This window comes from Equus przewalskii, chromosome X (assembly GCF_037783145.1).
Source record: "Equus przewalskii isolate Varuska chromosome X, EquPr2, whole genome shotgun sequence".
Classification (NCBI taxonomy): domain Eukaryota; kingdom Metazoa; phylum Chordata; class Mammalia; order Perissodactyla; family Equidae; genus Equus; species Equus przewalskii.
Genome location: NC_091863.1, coordinates 59,059,554 through 59,077,569, shown reverse-complemented (window position 1 = coordinate 59,077,569; position 18,016 = coordinate 59,059,554). Strand labels below are relative to the sequence as shown.

The 18,016-nt window shown below is 39.3% G+C and overlaps 1 long non-coding RNA gene across 2 annotated transcripts in view; it reads left to right on the top strand.

Moving 5' to 3' along the window:
- LOC139081140 (uncharacterized) overlaps positions 1-17,384 on the top strand; it is a 28,651-nt gene extending 11,267 nt beyond the window's left edge. The window contains exons 3-4 of one of the 2 annotated variants that reach the window (XR_011536193.1): positions 14,879-14,996; positions 15,764-17,384. This is a non-coding gene — a long non-coding RNA (uncharacterized lncRNA). The remainder of the gene's footprint in view (positions 1-14,878; positions 14,997-15,763) is intronic. The other variant, XR_011536194.1, reaches the window with a different exon arrangement.
- The last annotated feature ends 632 nt before the right edge of the window (positions 17,385-18,016 follow it).

Below are 18,016 nucleotides of genomic sequence, written 5' to 3'. Positions count from 1 at the left end.
GAAGGAGGCAAGACAGACTTCCTAGAAGAACTAAGACTTGAGCTGGGCCTTGAAGGATTTATTAGGTAGAAAGGAGGAAGGAAGCCATTCCAGGCAGGGTGTACAATCTAAGCAAAGCCAGATGCTGATGTGGCTAAGTGAATTCAGGTAACTGTGAAGAGACCATTAAGGGATGTACTGAGGGACTCTCAACTTGCAGTGTTTGAGTTTTCCCCATATTTAACCCTCCCCTTGCTCATGTCTTCTTCCCTTACTTCCAGCACAACTGGTTCCCTCCAGAGCCTCTGCCTAATAAGACAGCATTATGGGAATTTATTTGACCTGGCAGGTACAAAAGTTGTTCAGCCCAAGCCCAGGCTCCCTAAGGGCTGATACAAAGTTCCTATCTGGCCAGCAATGTTTTGTGCATATTCAAACATGTATTTGTTCATTGTATAAAATGAAACGTTATAGAGAAGGAGAAAAGCATGGCTTCTGTAAGAAGTTTGTGGCAGAAGTGAAGTTCTAAAGCTGATGAAAAACTGTTGGAATCTTTAAGAGACAATTTTGAGCAGCCCAAGGCAAACTAACTTTTATATAGCCATGTGTTTCAAAGAGCAGGGAAATTAGATAGGAGGAGAAATAGCGGGAGAGAAGATCTGACAAGAAAGAAAAATCATAAGGCTTCATCTGTAGACGTTCTGGAGCATCCAGCCTAGGTAAACATATGGAATTGTGATGTGGTGGAAATTTTTCTTTATCCAACTGAAACAGGGTGAAACCAGAGAAGACTCACGTGGAACTGAAAGCACTTTTTTTTTTTCTCTGTACAAAAAAGATGCAGGACAAGTACTTTGGAGGTTCTGAAATATAAGTGGCAGCATACTAAGAAGGCCACTCATTGCGTTCTCTCTTGCAATTTCTAAGAATATGGAGCAATAGAAATTGAATAGTTACAAAGCAGATAGTGAAAAAACGTAACCTTCTTTTCTTTGTATCACAGAGCTCAACTTTTTTCTTACCCAGCTCAGACCTATATAGCGGTTTTTCAACAATTATTATATCAGATCATCTGGTCTTTTGGGCATTGTGCATTTACTCACTGCCAAGGACCATAGATGTTGCCAGACCTTTCTCTAGTCAGGAGGTTTCTGTATTTTGGTATCTCCTCTTCTGGCTCATTAATCCTTAGTATTTCTATGCACCCCTTCTCCCAGTGCAGGCTTAAGAACCCTCTGCTTCTTTTTCTACACCCTGCAAGAATGTGCAAGCTCTTGTAAGACTGCCCTCAGGCCCACCTGCCTTGCCTCCTTTTTCAGTCCTAATTACTTCATGGCTTTCAAATCATACAAAGCACCAGGGGCTTAGGGGCTTCTCCGTGAGGCTTGCAGTCTCCCTACACTACGGCTCAGGAAGCAGGGCACAAACCTTAGATGTTCTTTTCTTCCCCTAAACCTACCTGGGGTTCTCCCCCTGCAACTCTACCTGGGGGTTTTGATCCTGTGGGGCAAGTCAAGAGAATCAAGTCTCAATTTGTTTCCTTCCCTCTGTCCCCATCCTCTCCTTCTCCAGCTCCAGCAGGCTTCTCTGTTTCCTATGGGGTGGGTAGTTCCCATATGTTATAACTTGCATTCTCAGTTTTATGATTTACTTTATGGAGAGTCCTCCAAGATTGGTTACTGAAATTTAAAAGCTCAGCTTTTACAGTTCTGAGAATAACCTTCCTTTTCTTTTAAAGTCTGAGTTTCAAGATTGTTGTCTCCATACGGACTTTCAAAAGCCTACTTAGAACCTTAAAGCTGAACAATGACTTTTGTTTTAGGTACCACCTGTCCTCCTCCTTCGGAAGTCATAGTCTCTGGGATCTAGGCTTAACCACAGAAGTCTTAGGCCAGTGGTACTCAACTGGGGTTGATTTTGTCCTCTAGGGAATATTTGACAATATGTGGATACATTTTTGATTGTCACAACTGGGGGTTTGTGCTACTGGCATCTTGTGGGTAGAGGCCAGGGTTGCTGCTAAACATCCTACAATGCACAGGACCGCCCTCTACAATGTCAAGAATTTTTAGATTGAGAAACTCTGGTCTATGCCCACCCCATTAATGACCAAGAAGGGAAAACCTATTGAGTGATATTTTAAAATGTCACCCTGCTGCTTTTACCTTGAAAGGTCTAACTTCTAAGGAGGGCTCAAAGTGAGAGTCATTTGTGTTAAACAAATAAATGCAGTACTGCGTTATGGTGTTGAGATCTAATCAAGTTGATAGTAACACTTCTTTTTAAACCTTACTCTTCACTGTAGCCTTTAAACTTAGGAAACTGTTAGTAGTTAGCAATGAGTGATTAGCTAGTATTTAAACTTTTCAATTTAACAAATATTACACCATAAGTATTATCTGTGTTCTAAGTTATATCCATCAACCTCCATCTGCCAAAAAATTTGTTCATAAAGCCATAAGCAGGCAGTGCCATCCACTTAGCGGGGGCCTTCTGAATTGTAAGCATAATGCCTAGAAAGAATGAATCAGCCTTGACAGTGTTAGACTTGGTAAACCCACATGTATAATGCGATAACAAATGTTATGGCTAAAATGACCGTATAATTTATCTCCCAAATTGGGACACATTTGAGAGTATATGGAGGTGCTATTAAATAATCATATCAGGGTAATAGGTATAAACTGGGACTGTCCAGAGCAAATCCTAGTTATAGCTCTCTTGAAGGTGTCTACCGGTGAATATCCAATTAATTCCTCATGAAGTATTAGCTGCTAACAGCTTACAATGTGTCTCTTTCCAGGGGAAGTTGTGTTTTCACATGGGGCTTTAGGAGACCAAGGAGCCTTTAAGATCTAAAATAACACAATTGTGATGTTACTAAGGTTGCCTAGCAGTGGGGAAATTGGGAACAGGAAATACTTTTCTGGGGCTCCTCAAATTCTACTAGGCAGATGGTCACCTCTGCCAATCTTTTGGGGAAAGTCCATAATTCTGGGATCCTATGGAACCCTTCTTTTTTTTTTTCTTTTTTTTAAAGATTTTATTTTTTCCTTTTTCTCCCCAAAGCCGCCCCCCCCCGGTACTTAGTTGTATATTCTTCGTTGTGGGTCCTTCTAGTTGTGGTATGTGGGACGCCGCCTCAGCGTGGTTTGATGAGCAGTGTCATGTCCGCGCCCAGGATTCGAACCAACGAAACACTGGGCCACCTGCAGCGGAGTGCGCGAACTTAACCACTCGGCCACGGGGCCAGCCCCCTATGGAACACTTCTTTGATGACAACTCTCTTCTTTACAAGTGAATTGTTCAAAGTGATGATATGACTGAAACAGGCAAGTCACCTTGACTAGTTAGTGCCAGAAGATGCCCAACTTGCAAGTAAGGTAGGTAGTTGGCATTTGGTTTCCAGAACTAACTTAACACCAGCAGATGGTGCTAAAATGTACAGTTTCTCCCTCCTAAAATAAATATCTAGATTTAAAAAAAAATCATAGGCTAGATAAATGTGGGCATATTAACTAATTGTCTGGAAACTTCACATGAGGGTGATGCTCGTCACCATTTAACTTCCTCTAACAGAGCTCCATCTGAAACCTAGGGGGCCCTTCCACCCATACATCCGGGCTCCTTTCAAGCTAAATCAGTTTTCTTCCAGCTGGAATCTCACTCACAGGAAGGTAATTAAAGCACAGTAGATTTTCACCTCATGCTCCAACTGGGAGGCAAAACAACGAAAAATCTATCTACATAGCTTAGTGAAAGAGGATTGTTTGCTACTTCTTGGGGTTTTTAGTATCATTTCTTCCCGGCAGAGTACCAGCCTCTCCAGAAAAAACTAGTTCTCAATTTATGACTCTTTCCTCATAGATATATAAAACATTAATGCTTGTAGGGCACTTAGCAAGTATGCAAGTCAGTAGCTTTCCAACTATTTTTAACATTGGAACAATTTTTTTTCAAATGGAATCTTTTGTGAAAGCCCGATATATAAAACAAATAGAGGCTGAACTGCTCTGTTGAAATGTGTGTTGAGGGGGTCTGGATCTCTGCCCTTTTGGCCTCTTCTTGCCTTTCTCATCCATGAGGTAGCACTTGAGCCATGTGCTCAAGCCATGCCCTTGAGACTGAACCCTGGGGCTCCACAGAATAGAAAACTATGATTGCATTCCAGCTCCCTCATTCACATATTGGGAAACTGAGTCCAGTGAGGGAAAATGCTTGAGGGTATAAAAGATAGTTAGAAAGGCCAGGTAGTCTGGTCAGCAGAGCCAGAGTCCATGTGCAGGTATAGAGCACGTAATAGAGCTCTAGTTCTCTGGAGCCTCTTGCGAATGGATGTAGATGTGTACAAAGGTCCTGTCCTACTTATAACCATATCTGATATTTCAATAGAGCTCATTTAGTTCATTCCCCTGGGGGAGGCGTAACCTTCCCATTTCTTCCTTTTAACTTCCTCTAACAGAGGAAGATACCCTTGGCGAAATACCTCATGACCCTCTCATACATGCCCTGGCTGGTATAGGTGGTACACTCTTGGTTTGATCCAGGGAAATTTGTGAAATCTTCCATTTAGCTTAAAGCATTCTAATCTTACCTTTCTGTGATCTCCTTTCCCCCTAGTCACTTGAGCTTTTATGTTAGGGAGAAAAAGACCTGCTGATCTTATTCAGGCCAAGATACTGCCTTCAGATGTTCTATCTTCAACCAAATTGAATCTCTTTGTACCTTTTATATAATGCAAGCTGTCCTTCCTTTGAACAGCTATGCGATTCTCCATGGGCCCAATATTTTTGGGAAGGAAACCAAGACAGATATCTAGAGATCTATGCTTTCCCAGTGAAGAGGGAACCTGAGGTTTTGGACTGAGGTTTTAACCCTGTGTCAAGGGTTAGTGGGGATACAGGCTTTAAATCAGGATGCATGGCCCAAGGCTATATATACCATGGCACGCTTTGTACTAAAAAAGCCTTTGTCAGGTTCTCTTAAACATGATGCTATGATCTCAGGGCCTCAGGTGAGTGATATCCCCCACAATCTGAATGGTACTCTTTAGAGTTGTGTGACCCTGAGGTACTGAAGATGATGTTAGACTTACAAACCCAACTTCTGGGAGAGTGCATTATAATATGGATGTGTTTGTGCGGCAATATCATGATTATTAGGACCAAAAGTGTCCTTAGAGGCTATCTAGTTCAACCCTGTGATTTTACAGATAAATGTTAAAAGCCCAAATAATAGAAAAGGGTTTTTTTCGAAGCCACATACATGGTGGCAGAATTTGGACCAGAAGCCAGGCTTCCTAAGTACCACTGATTGCCCTCACCAGTGCACGCTCTGCTTTTCTACATGTGTAAGGGCTGTAAGGTCAGCTTCCCAGTGGGGAATGAAGTTCCATGAATGGCAGTAAAGTATTTGCATTTTCACTTGTGTTTTGAAGGTTGAGGAGTATGATGAGCAGGTTGCTAGAGAAGCTGGGGGTACCCAGAGGGGCTGGGGAACAATACCTGGGTTTATTGTATCAACCTGGGAAGACCTAAGCCAAGGTGAGAGCTGCAGCCTTTCCTAAGAATAAAGTGAATGGAAAAAATAGGCTTGAAAGCTTAATAGGAAGAATGTGAACATTAAAAAAAAATCTACTTCGTTGCTCAGCAAACTCTGAGACCACCCTCAGTGCTGGTGGATAAAACCCAAACACTGGCAGATTTTATTCTCAACACAGTCAGACTTAAGCACCCGAGATAACTTAGTGTACTGAAATAATGCAATTAAGCAGACTCCTCAGGCCCAGCTTCCAGTCTCACTCACTTTAACAAATATAATTTGGGTGACATCATGAAAAACAACATTCTTCTTGTGAGTGGATGTAGATTACAAGAAAAATGATCACATGGCTTAGCCTTGGCAAGCAGAGAGAAAGCACTAAATTTGGCCCTTATGAAAATGTGTTCTGTAAATGGCTGGTGCTTACACAAGTGATAGGGTTTGTTCAACAGTGTGTGTGTGTGTGTCAGTGTGAGTGTGTGTGCGCATGCTTGCATGTATCTGCCCACGCATGTGACTCTGACCAGCATCCTCTTAATTTTAGGTCATAGATTTACAGATGTCAACTCTCAAAGCAATCTTACTTTTTCCAAGCCCCTTGTTCTACAGGTGGTAAACACTGAGAATGAGAACTGGGCAGTGACTTGTCCAAGCTCATGCAATGCATCCGTGACAAAACCTGGGTCAGGACATAAGTCTCCTGACTGCCAATCCTGTACTCTCTCCTCTCCCCCTTACTTAGCACTGGGCTGATGAGATTGGGGCACTCCTCCCCGGTGTCACCTTGGTCACACCTCTATAAAAACTTATCTCTTTTCTTTGCTTGAAATAGTGGCTTTTGCCTGTTGTCCTTGAAACAGTGTCTTTCACTATAGCAACACGGATTGTCTAAAGCCTGGAGCTGGCCTATATTAAGCTGTAAACACCTCTACTGCCCTGGACGCAAATCCTTGGTGAGGCAGAAAGGTAGGCAGGAGAGAAGTGTGCATATGGACCAAAGAGGCTATATGAAGAGTAACCCCAAATTTGAAGGTGTATGATCCTTTGAAGTAGATGACAGTGGCAGAAAGGGAGTTTGGTGTAACCATTATGATTGATGGATTCAGCAAACGTATTTATTTATATTGCAGTAACATTGGTTTATAACATTATATAAATTTCAGATGTACATCATTATATTTCTATTCATGTGTAGATTACATCATGTTCACCACCTAAAGACTAATTACAATCATCACCACACACATGTGCCTAACCACCCCTTTCACCCTCCTCCCTACCCCCTTCCCCTCTGGTAACCACCAATCCAATCTCTGTCTCAATGTGATTGTTTGTTGTTGCTGTTTTTATCTTCTCCTTCTGAGTGAGATCATACGGTATTTGACTTTCTCCCTCTGACTTATTTCACTTAGCATAGTACCCTCAAGGTCCCTCCAGGTTGTCACAAATGGTCAATTTCCTCATTTCTTATGGCTGAGCGGTATTCCATTGTGTAGATATACCACATCTTCTTTGTCCATTTGTCCCTTCATGGGCACCTTGTTTGCTTCCAAGTCTTGGCTATTGTGAATAATGCTGCAGTGAACATAGGGGTGCATGTATCTTTATGCATTTGTGTTTTCATGTTCTTTGGATAAACACCCAGCAGTGGAATAGCTGGATCATGTGGGAGATCTATTCTTAATTTTTTGAGGAATTTCCGTACTGCTTTCCATAGTGGCTGCACCAGTTTGCACTCCCACTAGCAGTGTATGAGGGTTCCCTTCTCTCCACATCCTCTCCAACACTTGTTTCCTGTCTTGTTAATTACAGCCATTCTGATGAGAGCGAAGTGATATCTCGTTGTAGTTTTGATTTGCATTTCCCTGCTAGTTAATGATGTTGAATATCTTTTCATGTGCCTGTTTGCTGTCTGTGTATCTTCTTCAGAGAACTGTCTGTTCAGATCTTTTGAACATTTTTAGTTGGGTTGTTAGTTTTTTTGTTGTTGAGATATGTGAGTTCTTTATATATTTTGGATATTGACCCGTTGTCAGATATATGGTTCGCAAATATTTTCTCCCAACTGTTAGGTAGTCTTTTTGTTTTCTTGATGGTTTCCTTTGCTGTGTGGAAGCTTTTGAGTTTGATGTAGTCCCATTTGTTTTTCTGTTGTTTCCCTTGTCTGATCAGACATGGTACTTGAAAAATATGCTGCTAAGACTGATGTTGAAGAGTGTACTGCCTATGTTTTCTTCTAGAAGTTTAATGATTCTAGGTCTTACATTCAAGTCTTTAATCCATTTTGAGTTAATTTTTGTGTATTGTGTAAGACAGCAGTCTAGTTTCACTCTTTTTCATGTGGCTGTCCAGTTTTCCCAACACTATTTATTGAAGAGACTTTCCTTTCTCCATTTTATATTCTTGGCTCCCTTGTCGAAGATTAGCTGTCTATAGATGTGTGGGTTCATTTCTGGGCTCTCGATTCTGTTCCAATGATCTCTGTGTCTGTTTTTGTGCCAGTACCATGATGTTTTGGTTACTATGGCTTTGTAGTATATTTTGATATCAGGGAGTGTGATACCTCCAGCTTTGTTCTTTTTTCTCAGAGTTCCTTTGGCTATTTGGGGTCTTTTGTTGTTCCATATAAATTTTGGGATTATTTGTTCTATTTCTGTGAAAAATGTTGTTGGAACTTTGATAGGGATTGCATTGAATCTGTAGATTGCTTTAGGAAGTAGGACTTTGGGTAAAATAGTATATATATAAAGTGCCTGCACATTTTAACTATGTTAATTCTTCCAATCCAAGAACATGGAATATCTCTCCATTTCTTTGTGTCTTCTTCAATTTCTTTCAACAATGTTTTATAGTTTTCAGTGTACAGATCTTTCACCTCTTTGGTTAAGTGTATTCCTAGGTATTTTATTCTTTTTCTTGCAGTTGTAAGTGGGATTGTATTCTCAGTTTCTGTTTCTGCTACTTCATGGTTAGTGTATAGAAATGGAACTGATCTTTGTATGTTGATTTTGCATCCTGCTACTTGACCATATTCATTTATTATTTCTAAAAGGTTTTGGTGGATTCCTTAGGGTTTTCTGTAAATAAAACCATGTCATTTGCAAATAGTGACAGTTTTACTTCTTCCTTTTCAATTTGGATTCCTTTTCTTTCTTTTTCTTGCCTGGTTGCTCTGGCTAGGAATTCCAATACTATGTTAAATAAGAGTGGTGGCAGTGGGCATCCTTGTCTGGTTCCTGTTCTTAAAGGGATAGCTTTCAGTTTTTCTACATTGAGAATGATATTAGCTATGGGTATGTCATATACGGCCTTTATTATGTGGAGGTACTTTCCTTCTATACCCGTTTATTCAGAGTTTTATCATAAATGAATGCTGTATCTTGTCCAATGTTTTCTCTGCATATATTGAGATGATCATATGATTTTTATTCTTCATTTTTTTAATGCGGTGTGTCACATTGATTGATTTGTGGATGTTGAACCATCCCTGCATCCCTGGAATAAATCCCACTTGACCATGGTATGATCTTTTCTATGTATTGTATTTGATTTGCTAGTATTTTGTTGATGATTTTTGCATCAATGTTCATCAGTGATCTTGACCTGTAATTTTCGTTTTTTGTGATGTCTATGTCTGGTTTCTTTCTCGTCAGGGTAAAATTGGCTTCTTAGAATGAGTTAGGAAGCTTCCTCTACTCTCAAATTTTTTGGAAGTGTTTGAGAAGGATCGATATTAAGTCTTCTTTGAATGTTTTGTAGAACTCACCAGGGAAGCTGTCTTGTCCTGCACTTTTATTTTTTGGAGGTTTTTGATTACTGAACAAACATTTTTTAAGTGTCATCTTTATATCAGGTTCTTTGGTGTAGTGAGAGAACACAGCCTTTAGAATCTGGATGTCCAATTCAAATTCTACCTTGATCACTTTCCAGTGGTTTGATCTCAGACAAGGCATCCTCACTCTATGAGTGTTAGTTTCATCATTTATTAAACAGGAAGAGTAATAATATCTACCTTCTAGGGCTTTGGGGAGGACTTTAGGTAAAATAGTATATATATAAAGTGCCTGTGTAACCTGTTATTTGGAATGGAGAGATGAAGATGTAGTCCCTGAGTTTAGAGAAAGTACAGCCTAAAAAGGGAGGCAAACCATGTACTCAAATGACTATTGCATATCTTTATAGTTTTGATCCCTTTTGATCTCCTTATAAGTGGCAAACCCTGCTAATTATGTATTTAATAGATAATTTCCTAATTCCTCAATTTCTTCTGTACTGGAAAACCCATGACTTTATTTGGGGCTCTGATATGCCCAGTTAAAATTTTTGATTTCTTGGGAGCCTTTGCAGCTAAAGGTAGTCATGTGATACAGTGCTGGCCAGTAAGATGTAAATGGAAGACTACAGCAGGTGCTTCTAGGGAAATGATTCTTTTTCTGACAAATGTGGCTGGCTTGCCCTATTTAGTCTTTTCTCCTTTCTTCTTGGAATGCTCATGTGATGTCTAGAGTTGTAGCAGCCATCTTATAACGTGAGATATTGTGGAGCCGCCATATCTGCCCTGGACTTCATACCATCAGACTTCTGGCTTCATGAGAAAATAAACTCCTTACTGGTTTAAGCCACTGGACTAGGTTTCTATTACATGCGGCTGAACACAACCTTAACTGATAGAGTAGAGTTTCAGAGATTTTTTTTTCATGTGTACTGGAATTTTCCATTAGAATTTAAGGAAGTATAGCAATTATTCTTTAGGAAACCCATGAGTTTGGAGGTAACTGGGTGGTTTCATTTGAGCCAGAACTAAAAGATATTCTCTGGTCAGATATTTTCGCTCCCATTCCCATAAGAAGGCCTTCATAAGATACAGAAGGGCACTGTAGCTCATGTTTGGGGCCTCTATCATCAGTTGGGCTCACTAACAATACGAATTTTGTTGTAGTGTCATTGTTCCAGGTGTACTGATAGATTTAGTATGGGAGGTAAAGATGAGGCCATGGCCTAGCTAATGAAACAGCCTATGAATAATTGGGCTAAACTATGAGAATAGAGGTTCATTGTTGAAAGCATCTTGATGATGGAAATTAGAGTATAAACAACAGGGAACACTTTTGGAATTGTCTGGCTTTGTCCATGACCAATACTCCTGGGGACCCAAGTCTATTCTGAGGTGTCTTAGAGTCTCAGATAGTGGGGTGCCAGTATAAACATCTGCTTTCAGGATAGCCTTTGCTGTTTCTATGCCCTTTTATCCTGGCCCTTCTCCAAAGGGTGTTGTCTAAGGTAGAAAGGGCTTAGTGCCTGAGGAAGGCACAGAGAAAGAGTATGGGAATTCAGATGCTGGGGAAACCCAGAAAACTTCTTGGTAAAGGTGACATTAGATTTGGAACTTAAAGGATGTACAGTATTTATAGATAGATAAAAAGTAGTTGCAATGGGAAAAGGATATCCCAGGCAGAAAGGAAAAGAATGAATAAAAGCAGAGGTGGGAAGTGTGGTCTTGCATGATGAGCAGGGCTGATCACTTGGGGAAATTAGAGACATTAAGGAAACTTCAAAAGGACCTTAGGCAGCCTCACTCAGCTCTGGAGTCTTCCCTGGAGTTGACAATCTGTTCTAGTTTTAGGCAGCATGCAAATCAGATTATGTCACCCCCTTCTCCATTCAAAACCACCATGGCCTCTCCTCACATTTATAACAGCACCCATGTTCCATACTACAGAGATAAAAAAAATTCAAATACTATTTGTAGCACACATGCAAATACTCTCTGAGGAGGGAGTACCAAAAGACTGGAGTCAGCTTCTAGAAAGTACAGACTAAAAAACTAGATGTCAATGCTCAGCAACATTTTAGAATTGAATAGTAAGCTGATGGTTTGTGAGCATCCAGAAAAAGAAGTGATCCCTAGGAGCTAGCCTACCAAAGGAAGTAGATTTCTTCTCTGGATGTGGTTACTTGACTTCTAGACAAAGAGAACTCTTTAGTAATGGAGTAATGTCAGTAATGTATACTGACTTCGGTAAATTTTCTCTGTGACATCTTTGTTGGCAGAATGTAGAAACATGGGCTGAATGATGAAACAGTTCAGATTCATAATTTGGACCCCAAAATGGTTGGCTCATGTTTTGTGTCAGCCTAAAGGTGAACTTTAGTGCCACATTGGACTTGGTCCTTTTCTAGTCAACATTTTAATCAGCGATATGGATGAAGACATAGACAGTGAGCTGATCAAATTTCAGATGACAGAAAGCTGGGAGAAAGAGGTATTATGTTAGATGTCAAAATCAAGATGTAAAAAATTCTTGGACAGGCTGGAATAACAAGTCAAAACAAACACAATGACATTAAATAGGAACAAAATACGTCCTGCTTTTGTAACTGTAAATGTCCAGGACAGGGAGATATGACTGGATTACAATTCTTGCAGCTAAGACTTGGGAGTTGTAATTGACAACAAACTCAGTATGAGCCAAAATGCTTTTTTGGCATGCAGATCAAAGGAGGGCTATCTCCAGGGTACTGTAGTCCTTGAGAGACTTTCTACCATTAATTTTCAGGGCACTGTACTCTACTGATTCTCCTACTGCTCCTCTGGTTATTCTTCAGTCTCATTTGAGAACTCCTCCCTTGTCTCTTTTCCCCCCCGCTTTACTGAGATATGATTGATAAATAAAAGTTGTATATATTTGGGGCCGGCCCGGTGGCGCAGTGGTTAAGTTTGCATGTTCCGCTTCTTGGCAGCCTGGGGTTCACCAGTTCGGATCCTGGGTACGGACATGGCACCACTTGGCAAGCCATGCTGTGGCAGGCGTCTCACATATAAAGTAGAGGAAGATGGGCACGGATGTTAGCTCAGGGCCAGTCTTTCTCGGCAAAAAGAGGAGGATTGCCAGCAGGTGTTAGCTCAGGGCTGATCTTCCTCAAAAAAAAATTGTATATATTTAAGGTATACAACGTGATGTTTTGATATATGTATACATTGTAAAATGATTACCACAATCAAGCTAATTAACATAGTCTTCCCCAGGGTTTCATTTTCAATTCTCTTCTCTTTTCAGTCTATATTTTGTCCTAGGGTAAGCTCATCCATTTCCATAGTTTTGGATAGAACCTTTGAGGACTCTCAAATCTGTATCCCTCTTCTTCATCCTCACTGTCACTACCTTAGTCCAGGCTTTTGTTATCTCTCAACTAGACTACTGAAGCAGCCTATTACTAGTCTTCCTTCTGTACCAGTCTCATTGCTCTTATTCCACCTTCCATACAAACACTGAAGTTGTCTTTTTAAGTCAGAGCCTAGATCCTGTCACTCCTCTCCCTTGATAATTCCTAAATAATTAAATCTAAAATCTTTGACCTGGCATGCAGGGGCCCTCACAATCTGGCCCCTGCCACCTTTTTATGATTTCATCTCTCGCTACATTCCTCTAGGAATCCTACATCTAGTCATTCAACATCTGGTGAACACTGTGGGTCAGGGCTATGGTGCCCTCTCCTTCAGTCACAATTGATTACTCACTCTTAGCTCAATATTTCACTTACATCTCTGCCTTCATGCTCTTGCTTATGCTGTTCTGTCAGCCTGAATTGATCCTTCTTATCGTTTCTATCTGCTGAACTCAAACTCATTCTTCAAGCCTTAGCTCCTATGCCACTTTGAATGTGAAGTGGGCCACGATCTCCCAATCAGATTGAATGATACTTTTCTTTTTAATTCCTTAGCTCTTTGCTTGTACTTTATTATATTATTTAATTCCTCCTGATTGGTATTAATGTTTATTATGTATGTATCTGTCAGTTCTCCTGTACTGTAAAGTAAACCCTTAATCACTATGCTTAATCACTGCTAAGGAAATATCTATCTATTAATTAAAGGCAACAGTACTTGTGATAGATTCTGGTAAAGGGGATGGGAGTACAGCCTCAGTTAAGAAGTACCCTACCTTGCCCTATTTCTGGGACCCAGTATGCTGGATATGAAGCATGAAAACTCCCCAGATGCTCTTCTTCAAAACATAACTTAGTTGGTGGGCTGGGGAATGTTCCTGGAGAAAGGAATTTGATCAATGCAATAAAAGAGCTGCAATGAAGTCATGCTAATGGGAATTGTCAGCAGTGAGGGGTTGGCTCCCACTCTCTGGGGGATGCCAAAAGCCTAATGAATCTATTTGTAGGGAGGAGAAAGACAATTATTTATACAGATGAGAACCTTCCTCCTCCCTATGACTTTTCTGGATGCCAGAGAGCTCCTGGCAGGCTACAGAGTTCAGCTCCCTTAGGATGCTGTGAAGGTGAGGCTTTGGGGCCAAGAAGGGTGGGGAAGTCTACAATCTCTTTGGCATTGCATGGAATTTTCCCTTCCCTCAGACTTAGATACAGTTGTCTTGCCCAGCTTCCCCTCAGAAAACTGTGTAGTCAACAGATCCATTTCAGCGATTGTCTCCCCACCTCCAAGTACCCTACTTGAACCCTTAGGAATATCTTCCCTTAGCCAACTACCCCCTCAAAGGGATAACAAGGAAGTTCATCAAGGAGTATTGATGGCTGATGACAGCTTAGTTGTTCTTCCTGAGAGACTGGACATTTTTCAAGGACAATAACTGGGAGTGAAGGGTAAAGGATTGTGGCTGGCAATTTCCCCTATAAATTGGTATAACTTTGTTGATTCTTATGATTATAAAATACATGCTTAATGTTAAAAGTTCCAACACTACAGAAAAGTATAAATAAAAAGGGAAAAATTAGCTAAAATCTTACCATTCAGGAAAAATGATCATTAGCTTTATAGTGGATTTCTTTTCAGACATCTCTCTCTTTACACAAATGTAAACACATATACATACACTCAAAATTTTATATAAATGAGATTATAGTATATATGCTATTATAATTAACTTCTATTCTCTTCCCAGTGCCCAGAACAATGCTGGTACATAGTAGATGATCAATAAATATCTGCCTAATGAATGAATATCCCGTTTTGAAATATGCTTAAAAAACCAAATAATGCATCTTTCCATGTCAATATATATCAACTTCTTTTAAAGAAAAATATCTGCATTCCATTTAATTGAATATAGAATATTTTATTTAACCAGTTTCTTGTTGATGGCACTTAAGTTTTTCTAACTTTTCGCTTTTACAAACAATCCTGAAAGCACAGTTTTATTTTTTGTTTTTTCTTAAACGTTTTTATTACATGTGATTTTAAACACATCTCTAAATGAATTACAGAAAAGCTATCATATCCATTTCCTGCAGTAACACTGTTGTCAAAATAACTGAATGCATAATTTTATACCTACATCTTTGCACAGTTCTCTGATTATCTTCTTCTTGGGTCACATTCTCCTAACAGGAGTTACTGGGACAAAGGGTACTTCAAATTCGAATACACTACCAAACTTTACTTCAGAAACGGTGTGAAGATTTTTTAATCAACAAGGTCTTACATCACACAGCGGTCTACTTGTAAGGCAAGTCCCAGAATTCCAGGGTTCATGTATATAAGACAGTGTGCAGGAATATGTGTGAATGGGGACAAAGTTAGGACAAGAAAAAGAAAGTTCAAGCCCAGGAAATAAGTCACAGGGAATTGCTGAAATTATCATATTACTGAGATTTACTGCCCCCCACACCTCTTGCCATAACAAAAGTAATTAAAAGAAAAAATATTAAATAAAAGAATACATTGTTGACTCACAAAATTGGTGAAGATAATGATACTCAGTGTTGGCATGGATATAGAAAATACATACTCATATACTGCTCACAGAATGAAAATTGGTACAACTTTGCTGGAGGGCAATTTGACAATATATTTTAAAAGCTTTAAAATTGTTCTTGCCCTTTAAGCCAGTAGTTCCACTTATAATATTTTATCTTAAGGAAATAATCAATGTGAACAAAGGTGTATATGTATGGAGTATTCTGTAAATGATATAGGGGCAGCTGTCAATTTGTAAGGAAATACAGCCAGACCCCCACCTTGTACCATATAGAAAAATTTCATAGAATTTGAGATATAAATGTAAAAAGTAAACTATAAAGGTATTATAAGAAAATATAGGATATTTGTATAACTTCTCTTTGGTTTTCTAAATGTTTATTTTTTATAGCATCCTGTTTTAATTTTATAGTTATAATATCTTAGATCTCTGGGTATAACAAAAAGTTTTCTTCTGCTCTCTTATTTCACTATTGCATCTGATTTGTTTGTTTTGTTCTTTATCTTTTCATATAGGAGGCTTTCCTATAGAGACAGAGCTTATCAACTGGTGATCTTCACTGTGAGATGATTGAGTGAGAACCTGGCTAATTCATTGGGGACCCCAAAATGACATTATCTATGGGTCTTTTCTTTGAGAGCAGTTCCAGTCTCCTCAGAGATGAATTCTCCAGTTTCCTGCCTGGAAAATATATACCTGACTGCTGGTGTTCTTGGAACCAATGTTTTTGGAGTGTAGGAAAAGGGACCTTATTGTAGACTTTCATTTAGTGCCCCTATTTTCAATAGAATGCCCATTCCCTATTTTTAACTCTATCTGGGGCATCTGGGTCTGGGGCTTCTGTGGATCAATTTAGTTTGAATAAACTTCCAATCTCCTGCCAGAGTAGGGAAAAGGTATTTTCCTGGCTGAGCAGGTTGAGGGAGGAGAACTAAGAGTGGTCTAGCTGCTTTTCTCGCACACATGCAACCAAATCCTCTGCTTTCGGCCTCTTGACACACCCCTGCTTTCTTTGGTCACTGGTGTCTCTAATTTCTGAGCTTCCCAGGCATTCCACAGCATGAATTGTCTTGCTTCTCATTTTGCAGCCCCCACTCTGCAGACATTTGCTCTTCAGTCCCTTCAGCTCTGCTAACCTGCATCTACTTTCTATCTTCCAAAAACGTCTTGGCATATCTAGTCTTCTGCTGCCTTCATTACCATTCTCTCTGTCTTTGTGGGATTTTACCCCTTAAAAAACTAATTTCTCTTCATTTTAGCGTAGTTTTAGAAGAGATAATAGATAAACATGTATTTAATGTCATATTTAATTGGAAGTCCTCCAATTGTATTTATTAAAATGAAAAATTCACATGCTCCTTGACTTGGAAATCTCACTTATGATAATTTAACTGTCAGAAATAAAAGTGCCAGTATTGTATAGGTAAGTTTACAAGAGTGTTTACTGCAATAGTAATAGCAACAATCAGAGTGTCCGCTGATAAGGAACAGTTATGTAAATTATGGTGTATTTATACTATGGACTACTCTCCAATCATTAAAAGGAATAAGGCATATTGACTTGGAAAGCCATCCATGATATATTGCTGAGTAAAAGAGAAGGCTATAGTAACCCCATGTTTGTGAAAGAAAGTGAACTAGTATTATATGTTTATATGTTTGTATACATGAAGAATAAAGTGTGTAAGGAGTCATACTAGATTTTTAACAGTGATTACATTGGGGGATGGCTTTGGATGGGGAGTGGAAGAATATATCAATTTAACTTTAGAAACTTTTTTATTGTCTTTGAAGTGTTTCAGTTAACCTGTGTTGCTTTTGTTATTCAAACGCCAAAATAAACATGCTTAAAAAAAGTTGTAGATGCAAGAATGTTCACTGCAGCATTATTTATGATGGTGAAAAATTGGAAAATAATATAAATGTCTGACAATAAAGACTGGTTAAACACATTTGAAATATCTGTATGGCAGAATATTAGGAGCCTATTATAATGATCTTTTAGACAAATTTTAATGTTGTGGTAAAATGGTCATGAATAATGCAAGGTGAGAAAAGTAGAATACGAAATCGTATATACTTTGTAATTCCAATGTTGTAATTAAAATGTAATGCGCACAAAAAACTGGAAGGAAATTTGCTGTATTGGTTATTTAACACTGCATAACAAACTTAGTGATGTAAAATGACAATTATTGGTTATTATCTCTCAAGACTCTGAGGATTGACTGGGCTTATTTATGTGGCTCTTGCTCAGAGTCTCTCATACAGTTGCAGTCAGACAATGGCTAGAGCTGGAGTGATCTCGAAGACTTCCTCATTCACATGTCTGGCAGTTGATTCTGGTTGCTGGCTAGGAACTCAGCTGGGGCTTTCAGCTGGAACACTTACATGTGGCTTCTCTATGTGGTCTGGGTTTCCTCATAGCATGACAGCTGGGTTCCAAGAACAAGCGTCTCGAGAGAGAGAAAGCCAGGTGGAAGCTATATTGATTTTATGACCTAGTGTCGGGAGTCATGCAGCATTACATTCACTGTATTATATCTGTTGGAAGCAAGTCACTAAAGCTAGCCTATATTCTAGAGGAGAGGAATTGGATTCCACACTTTGATGGGACAAATGTCAAAGAATTTTTGAATTTGTTTTAAAACCACCACGTATGCCAACATGTTTGCAGGCAGTGATAAGATTTAAATTTTATTCCTTATTCTTTTCTGAGTTTTCCACATTATCTACAGAAAGCATATATTGTTCTTAAAATAAGAGAA